The following is a 9,260-nucleotide window of genomic DNA, read 5'->3' as shown; positions in this document are numbered from 1 at the left end:
TGCCGTTTTCCACTGCGCCAAGGGCAGTTTCTCACTAACTCTAACTCCGTCGTGTCTTCCCCGCATCCTGTTCGTGACCATGTCAGGACCGAGGGTCGGTCTAAGGCTATGGCCAGTAGCCCGGACCGTCAGGTGTGGTTTTTCCACGACGGAGTAGAGTTAGGCACGGAAGCATATTGGTTTTACAAAGAAAGCTTTACGTACGCTGCCGATGGTCACAGTGCAGGGAGGAAACTTGCTTGAGTTGCAGTTGCACACAAACAAACACAAGTGAGATCTCTTCCGAACCGAACCAAGATGAGTCGTCGATATACGACTCCACAAGCGCTTCTTCACACGGGGGATACGTCAAATTACACTATGACGGGGAGTGGCTAAGAGCTGATCAGGCCTCTCTGTCCTCCTCCAAGACACACGCGGAGTTTGCTTGGCTCCACAGTGCACTCAGAGTTCTCCACGAGGTGGTTGTGGAGTCCTCCAACTTGGGCGGAAACTGCTCTAACCTTTTATACGGCTAGCGAGCCAATTGCTAGCCGCCATGTAGGAATAATTTAGAATCAGCCAATAATGGGGTACGAATTTGCATGTGTGTGGTGGGAACTCTTTTGCACCGGGGTTTTCTCTCTGCAGCTGAGAAATCCACCGTGCAAAGAAAGCTCCATGTAGCGGGAAAATTCCAATGTGCCGAGGCACTAAAAATCATTGGGTTATGACAAGGGCAAGTGCTAGCGTACTTCCTTGTGATGGGAGGGCTAGCAGAGGGCCACAAAAGAGTCTGGGTTGCTAGTGGACAGTGACCTACTTGAATCAATAGGGGGACTAGCACTGGAAGTTCAATGCACTGGTCTAACCTAAATCAATTAAGTTAGAGTGCATATCAATCCAGATCTATCTTAGACCGAGTTCCACCATTTTTAGACCAGTCTGTGTGCGCCGAACTTCTGTTCTGTTCCAGGTTTAGACCAGTTTACGATCACTTAGACCAGTAAAAATGAAACGTCTGTACCTGGTCTTTGTGAAAGCCTTAGATGTCTTTGCAATGTTTTGATTTTAGAGTCCACCACTAATCTAACTAGCATCCCTCTCTTCTACTGAATAATACCTGTGAAAGAGCCAGTCTCTCCACTGTGATAAGTGTCTAACACTATGAGATTTTGAGTGCTTCATGGAAAAAGCTAAATCTCCTCCTTAGTTCCTGCAGCTTCTGGTGGACTGCAGATAGAGATCTATCTTTTCTTGATTCCTGCACATCTACATTAGCGAAAGTGTCAGGCCATTTCAGTGAAGGGGAGAGTAGGTTGTTTGGACCCAAGCCTTCCCCACTCGCATCTAGTAACTCTACAGACAGGACTAGATTGACAACAATGTAAATCATAATCAGGCCCTCTGAATTTGCAAGTTGCAGTGTCTTAAAGAGACCCAACTTTTTATGTAGCAAGGATGGAAGAGGCAAGCAACTAAAAGTGCCCATCTGGCTTCAGCAGGTGCATATTGTTTTTAGTGTGTTAGGCATAATGTACAGTACAAACTTCTGTAAAACACGCAGCAGTTCAGTGGCCAGGACAGCATTGAAAAGAACATTGCTTCTGACAAGAATGAAGCACGGAAAGGATATCCTGCCCTTTCCAACTAAATCAGTAAAACAAAGAAAGCAAACCAATTGTGGCTCATTGCACCTGTGGGTTTAAATCTGTCTTGTATATTCCAGCAGGCTACCTTTGGCCTTCACTGCTAACTGGAAATGATTATTGCGCTGTTGATGAACCCACCACATCTGTGGTTCCAAATGTTTATCTATATTCACTGCTATTGAAAAGTGCTGAAGAAGCAGCACTGGCAAAAGCTTTATAACTTGGAAAAGCCAATGCCGCTTTGGTATAGATCTGTCCAAGAAACACATTTAGTATGCAGTGAACCAGATCTGATCAGAGAAATTGAGTAGACACTTCAGTCTTATTAAATATGTGCCCAGGAGCAGGATTAACTTGTTAAAATCTCTGATACTTATGCCCCCAAAGGCAAAAACTACAATAGGAAATGATCCTTATTAAAAGAATAGAGACCAAATCTCTTTTCTGAGAGTAACAATATTTTGGTGCAGTGTGGCTAGCTGGTTTATCAAGGTTTCACTGATGTGTCTTTTGGGCTCGATTCCCTAAGGCATTGCTCCAGCTTTATGGCAGCACAATTCACTGGCTTTAGTGGAATTATACCACAGTAAAACTGTAGTGATGAAGTTGTGAAATAGACCATTGTGCTTGGGTAAGGCAACCTAAAAATTTGTTAATGAGCAATGGTATTTTTTGCTGCTTGACAAAGTAGAAAAATGAGGCACTTTGGTTTGGAAAACAGTCCCCCTTCCTTATTGTCTAATTTGTAGTAATGTTTTTGAATGCATAGACCCTACAGTTAATCATAATGGTGTAGCACAGTGGGGGATAACCTGTGTGGTAGATGTGCCACAAATTAGCCCCACACCCTCTTTGTGTGCCACTCCGGTCACCTTCCTCTGTCTAATCTGTTGCTCTGCTTTCTGCTCCCTACTCCATGCTTCCTGCCTGATCTCCTGCTCTGCTTTCTGCCCTGTCTGTTTCTGTTCTGCCTGTCCCTTCCGTGATGTGCTGTGTGCCCCACACAAAGGATGTCAGTGCCACTTTGGGTACCTCAGGTGGCCACCCCTAGTGTAGCACATGTTCAAACACCAGGCCCGATCCTGCAAAACAACCTCAGTAGCTTCCACTGGACTCCACAAACACAGGGAGGTCTGCCTTCATGGATCATTTTATATATTCTTATCAGTAAGTGGTGTAATATTTAAGGGTATGACTGCACAGCTAAATGAAGGTGTGAATATATCATGTGCTAGAATACCTGTGCGGACTTAACAGAGATAGCATGCATAACAGTACCATGCTGTCTGAAGATGTGACAGAATGGGCTTTAGCATGTGCTAGGAACTAGAGTACAAACTTTCCAGGGACCCTGCATGTGCTAAACCTCATGTCACCACATTTTTACTGTTGTTGCTATTCATGCTTGCTAGATAAAGTTAACACAGGCATGATACCATCTGTTGCATTCACATCTTCATTTTACAAGCATGGATATATAAAAGAGGTGTCACAAAAACAAACATGGAAAAGGAAGAAGAGAGATGGTCCAGCTGCAACTGAGGGTGAAATATGGCTTGGAAAAAGTGTTACTAAAGATAATGTATGAGGAAGAAAGGACGCAGCTTAGCTGTTCAAACCCAAATTGAGTTTGCTGGCTTGAGAGTTGGAAACTATCTTGTAACTTGTAAACCTGGAAAAATTAATATGGAAATTGGAAAGAGAATGTTTTACTGCCTTGCAGACTCAAGTTGCTCTGTAACTTTTGAGTCCCACATGAGGCGCATACAAAAACAAATGGGTATTTCAATTATTCTAAATTAAACTAAATGCAGAAATGGTAAAAATGATACTGAGTTCTCATGTGTGCACCATTGCTTAGTCCAGCTCCAGACTTATATGCCTGTCTTCATAATTAACATAAATTCTAATCAATATCTGAACAAACTAAAATACAAATTCCCTTATGACTGTAGGATGCATTTGCAAATCTAAAATGAAAGAGCTGTGTCACGCCTATCCTAATTTTGAGAATTATGAGAGTTCTGCTGGAAAATTTGCACTTGGCTGTGTCCATCCTTATGTGGTTGGGAGCTATTTATGAATTAGACACTGTCACACTTGTTGTTCTCCTCTGAGTCAAGAACTCAGCAACTTTTAACACAAATAACAGTACTAGAAAAATGGGCTCATCCACCCACACCTTCTCCTGCATTAGTTAGTAGAGCTGGTCTTATGCAAAATGGAACAGACTCTTGCTCTTTGTCAAGGCAAGGCAGAAGAACCAAGTTTATCCAGGGTGGAAGGTGCTTGCTTGAAGGCACAGTGGAGTTGATAGCTTTGCTGTTTTCACTCCCATTCCTACTGCTGGAAAAAAGTCCAGACCACCTTAGTACAACAGAGGCATAACTGATAGGGTTTACACCCTGGCATTTCCCAGGGGGGGAGGGGAAGGAGGCTGAGCCTTAAGTCCCCCTACCCCTACTCTCTACCTCCCCGCCCTTAGTCTGAGCCCCGGGGCTCATGCCCTGTTCTCCCACCCATAGTTACACTGTTTGGATACAGTAGTTGCAGAAGAGAAGACAATGAATAAATTATGCTCTCATTTTAAGATGTTCCTGAGGCCAGAGTTGGTGCATAGCGGTGGGGCTTAGTGGAAAACCTTAGACTGCTGCTACTTATACTGCATCTGTTCTGTGAATGGACTGACAGTCTTCACATCGGTCAGTCCAGTGCCTTTCACAACATTAAAATGACTTCAAACATGTTCTAAAATCCCACCCTTCTCCTCAACTCCTACAAATCCAAGCGGTGGCATTCAACCAGTCCTTATCACAACCATTTCCTATGGGCTAGAGTATCTAAAGTAGTCAGGATGAGTCTTTTTAGTGCTTAGCACTCGCAGCTGGGCCAAAAGAACACAGCAAATGCTCAACTCCCTTGAGAATCCGGACCATTTACTTTCATACCTGAATGGAAACTAAGCTGTTTTGAAGCTCTCGGCTTATTGATAATGAATGACTTGCTTTGGAAACTCTGGCTCTGTTTGTCTCAGACACTGTAGATTAAGAAAGAAAAACTGCTAGCTCAATATTGCCCTGCTAATTGTTCTTATTGATCATTATCCGCTTAACTTCAGGGCTAGGGACAGATATTACACACACAATGATTTACGTGATCAGAAACTGTTTTAAACCTGTAACAGAACAGACATTCAGTGCACCTAAACCAATTTCAAAATAGCTGAAACTGGTCTGAGATGAATCTGGCTGAATGTAGTATCAGACTTGTCTGATTGAGCTCAAACCAGTTTATGCAATGTCTGTCTCAGTCCAAGCTGTACATTGCTTGTTCATGCAGTTGTCCAGTATACTAAAGCCATCTTGTCCTGGTGGGTGAGGGGAAGGCAGATTTTTCATTGACAAAATATCATTGTAAAACTTTTATGAATGAGAAAATAAAGAGGACACTCATGGTTCATTTCAGCAAAAGACACTGGTGAATCATTTGCATAAAACCCTGCCTGTGGGGGGGCTAGTTTTAGAGTTGGTGGTTAGTCAGCCCCAGTCCTTGACGTCCTGCTTCTTGACCTGACATTACTTGGCCACAGCAACTGCATTCTTGAAGACAGACCAAAACAGACTCCTACTGGTTAGGAAATAAAAGGCAGAATATACCACTGGTGGGATGAATAAGAGGCTGATTCTGCTAATTATAGTGGCGCTTAGTAGTGCGTCTACATAGTTAATTGTCTGGTGTCTTCATTTCTAACTGAACTGGGTTTTGGGGGACTTAGTGTCTGTCATTTACTGCTCTGTTGGGCTGAAAATCTGCACATAGCTTATTAACATGGTTGCAATATTTTTTATAACTATTTAAAATGGATTCAAGTTTATTAGATTTTAAGCTAAACCAAGGGGAGGAAAAGCCTCATAAACTTTGAGGTTTCAGAGCACTTTTTTGTTAGCCTTGTGAGCAAAACTGACTTCATTTAGAAATAGGCTGTAATGTTAGAGACTGATCCTGCTCTATCCTTTCTGTGCTAATGAGCTGGGTTAGAGTTCCTTGGCCCAAATGGGTCACAAGCCTACAGAGCACTATGGAATTTCTGAGGAGACTGAAACTCTTGGGCTTCAGCTGTCACACTGTTCTGCTGGCCAAATAGTTTCATCCCCTCCTCTGAGGTGGAGTCCAAGATATACAGCAGTGGTGCATGATGATGCGGGAACCAGTGACATCTGTATAAGGGTGGGTCTCCCCAGCTGGCTAAAAGCTGAGAAAGCTATATTTTTGTATTTAAATGTATAAAGCATTGAGAAGTGCCTGTTTGAATACTCTAAATGCCTCACATTTAAAATTTTTAAATGCCCATAAATCAAGCCAGAAATCCCATAGCATAAAATAATAATAAAGAACCAGGCACCACAGAACATTAAACTGAATTCTCTGCTTTCGCACACACATTTTATCCTCAACAATATTTGCTGCTTCAGCATCCCTCCTAAAGCACTGGGTCTTGCAAGAAAGTCTGAAAGTCGCATGCTGTTCAGAACATTTTGAATCAGAAGAATATGTGGTACTAATGAGGGCTATATGCTACCTAGATGGTTGGAGAGAAAGTACATTCAAGGGAAGGGCAAATACTCTACCATTAGTCCCCACTGTCTTACATTTGGGGGATGGTGTAAATCTCAGCTGTGATGTTATGAGAAGGGATCCTGTTTCTCTGGTAGACTGTCTTACATGCAAAGAGCAGAGGAGCTGTAGTTGCAGCCCTGGTTGATGTTTCTGTGCAGGTGGTCATCAGGTCCCACCTCTTGCCAATTGTTGTGGCATATTCAATACATGCTCAACACATAGGACCATGTACCTAACAGCATATTATGTATCTTAGAGGATGCTGAATTTAACTAATTAAATTGCTAAGTTTAACTTCCTAGGAGAAAAATAGCACATGTACACAAGACATGGGACCAAATGGGGTAGAGGGTGTTTCTAATCTGAAATCAAACAAAAATCCAGATGAGGGCTTTAAAACAAACAGACACAAAACAAACTTCAAAATAGAGACTGGAAGGCTCAGGGAAGTACATCTAAAATGTATCTATGGGCCTTGTTACACATTGCACTTTGAACTGCTCAAATGTTGATTGGTGTTACTGCTTGGTCAAGTTTGGAGGAGGCACACCTTAGGGCTAAAAACCTTCTCTGACTGTTCCCCACCCGCATAGCTGTGACTTGCCACTAGAGGACTGGCAAGCAGGGATGGACTGGGTGCTATAGCTGTGAGTTGCCACTAAAGGGCTGGTGAGCCAGGACAGTCATCTATCTCTGCTCTAGGTGGAGGAATTAGAGAGATAGCAGGGCAGGGGGAGGAACATGAAGCTGGAAGGTGGGATGGGGTTAATGGGATGGGGTGTATAATGAAATGGGAGGTAGAAAGGAAATGGGGATGGGTGGTGAAATGAAGGAAATCAGCCAGTGAAGAATGGAATAAAAACAATTTAAAAGAAATAAAGAGGAGACAAATTAAAAAAAGGTCTCATGTTTTAATAAATGATTGGGGTGTGGGGGGTGCTGGTCATGCTTCCTCAACATGGCTGAGAGCAGTGAGGAAAGGTGCTTTTGGGGGAGTTACTGCCCATGCACCAGGAGGGAACCCACAGCTCATGGGACCCAATCTGACCTCCACCTTGTTCCTGGCCCCATCCCTCCTAGACCCATCCATGCCCTGCAACTTGACTATCAGGCTTGTGTTCTACAGGCTGTTTGCATGGGGTTGCAATCCTGGGGGTGGGAATATCACAGAAACTGGGGGGGAAGGAATACATTAACAATAAAAAGCTAGAAGAACTAATTCATAATTTAAAAACTAAATAACAACTAAAGAATTTTGTGGCTTAGAGAGAAGTGCTGCAATTATAAGAATACAAGAAGCAAAAAAGGAGAAGTGGTGTTGTTTAGCATTTGTACCAGGAGGAGTTAAAGTTAAGATGAAACTGAGTGGGGAAAGAAAGATTTCACCCCAGCATCAGAAAAAAAGCCCAGAAAGGTGAACACTAAGTGGGGAATAGTTTCTTAAGGAAAGCAGTGGAAGTATATTTGTTTGAGCCATTTAAACCTGGCCTGAACAACTTACTCCAAAACATACTGTAAATAACAATCTTGTCCTGGCAGTGAATACTCTTCCATAGTCAGTTTTTATGATTTTCTAACAGGCTGTTTTAGGAGGCCCCTGCTATGAATTTGCTGGAATGGAAGGAGTGATAAGCTACATTTTGGCTTGGTGAGAAGGCAGGATATTGTTTTTTGGGTTTTTTTTTTCCTTTCACCCATTTTAGTCGATGTGGAAATTGTTGACAGTTAACAAATATTCTGAGGCTCAGCAATATTACTGTACCTTCAATTTCAGCAGTAATTACAAAAGGACCAGAATGCATACATTCAAGAAAATGTCTTTTCTTTTTCCCCCCTACCTGTAGAGACATCGCAGAATTAGCAGGATCTTTATTCAGATCCTAGGCAAAGTTCTTTGCTGAGACATTCCAGAACATTGAAAATTCCAAACTGATATTTTTTTTTACATGATACGTGATTAGCTCTTTGCTACAAATATTATTGAGACCAAGAGTTCAGCAGCAAACTGGTCAGGAGTATTCCAAGAAAAGTGTTGATCAGAAAGTGCTGATGCATCAAAACGTTCGAATGAGACAGTTTTGACAGATCTTCCAATCTGGAAAACAAAAATGTGCTTCCTGGTTTGCAGTTGCTCCATTTTGTTTTTTTAGTTAATTTATACTACAAATAAAATATTAAAGATTAAAATATTAAAATTATAAATGAATTAAAATATATTTGAATTGACACAATTTGATTTTTTTTTGATAGCCCCTTTTCCAAAAAAGTAGTATTTTTAATTTTTGTCCCAAGCTGAGATAGGAAGAATGTTCAAAATCTGCAAACCTGTCTCAAGCCAGTTTCCACCCTGGTTGTACTTAGAATCAATAAAAATGATTGGATATCAATGGATAACAAGGATACTCAGAATTAGAATAATTAATATTAAGATAATAAATTATCACTATCATCATTATTATTATAGTTAATGTTATTATTTTAATTAATATATTATGTTAATACTTTGTGTTAGAGCTGTGCGAAGCTTTGCCAGCTGTTTCGTTTCAATTCTGTTTCAACTTGTTTCAAGCTCGAAACAGTGAAATTGAAATGAAATGAAGGGTTTTGAAACAGCGTGGAAATGAAACGAGGCCGGTCGAAACGTTTCAAAAGTTTCAAAATATTTTGAGTTTCGAAGCAGCAGCCAGTTGTTGGGAGGGAGGGGAGAGCCAGCGCTGCACTCCGAGCGGCCCCACAGCCCCATGTGGCTCAGCCTGGCAGGGAGCAGAGCCCTGGCTCTTCCTACCTCCCACCACCGGGCTGTGCTCCGTGGGGCTGGCAGAGCCGATTGGAGCACAGCCAGCTCTGCCTGCCTCCCAATGCTGGGCTACACTCTGAGCTCCGCCAGCCCCATGGAGCTCAGTCCGGGGCGGAAGGTGGGCAGAGCTGGCGCTGTGCTCCACCTCCTGTCACCGGGCTGAGTTCCACAGGGCTGCAGGCCACTGGAAAGTGAGCCCGGTGGCAGGAGGCACT

This window comes from Alligator sinensis, unplaced genomic scaffold (assembly GCF_000455745.1).
Source record: "Alligator sinensis unplaced genomic scaffold, ASM45574v1 scaffold42_1, whole genome shotgun sequence".
Lineage (NCBI taxonomy): Eukaryota > Metazoa > Chordata > Crocodylia > Alligatoridae > Alligator > Alligator sinensis.
The sequence above is the reverse complement of the archived record's forward strand: the minus strand, read 5'-3'. Positions refer to the sequence as shown.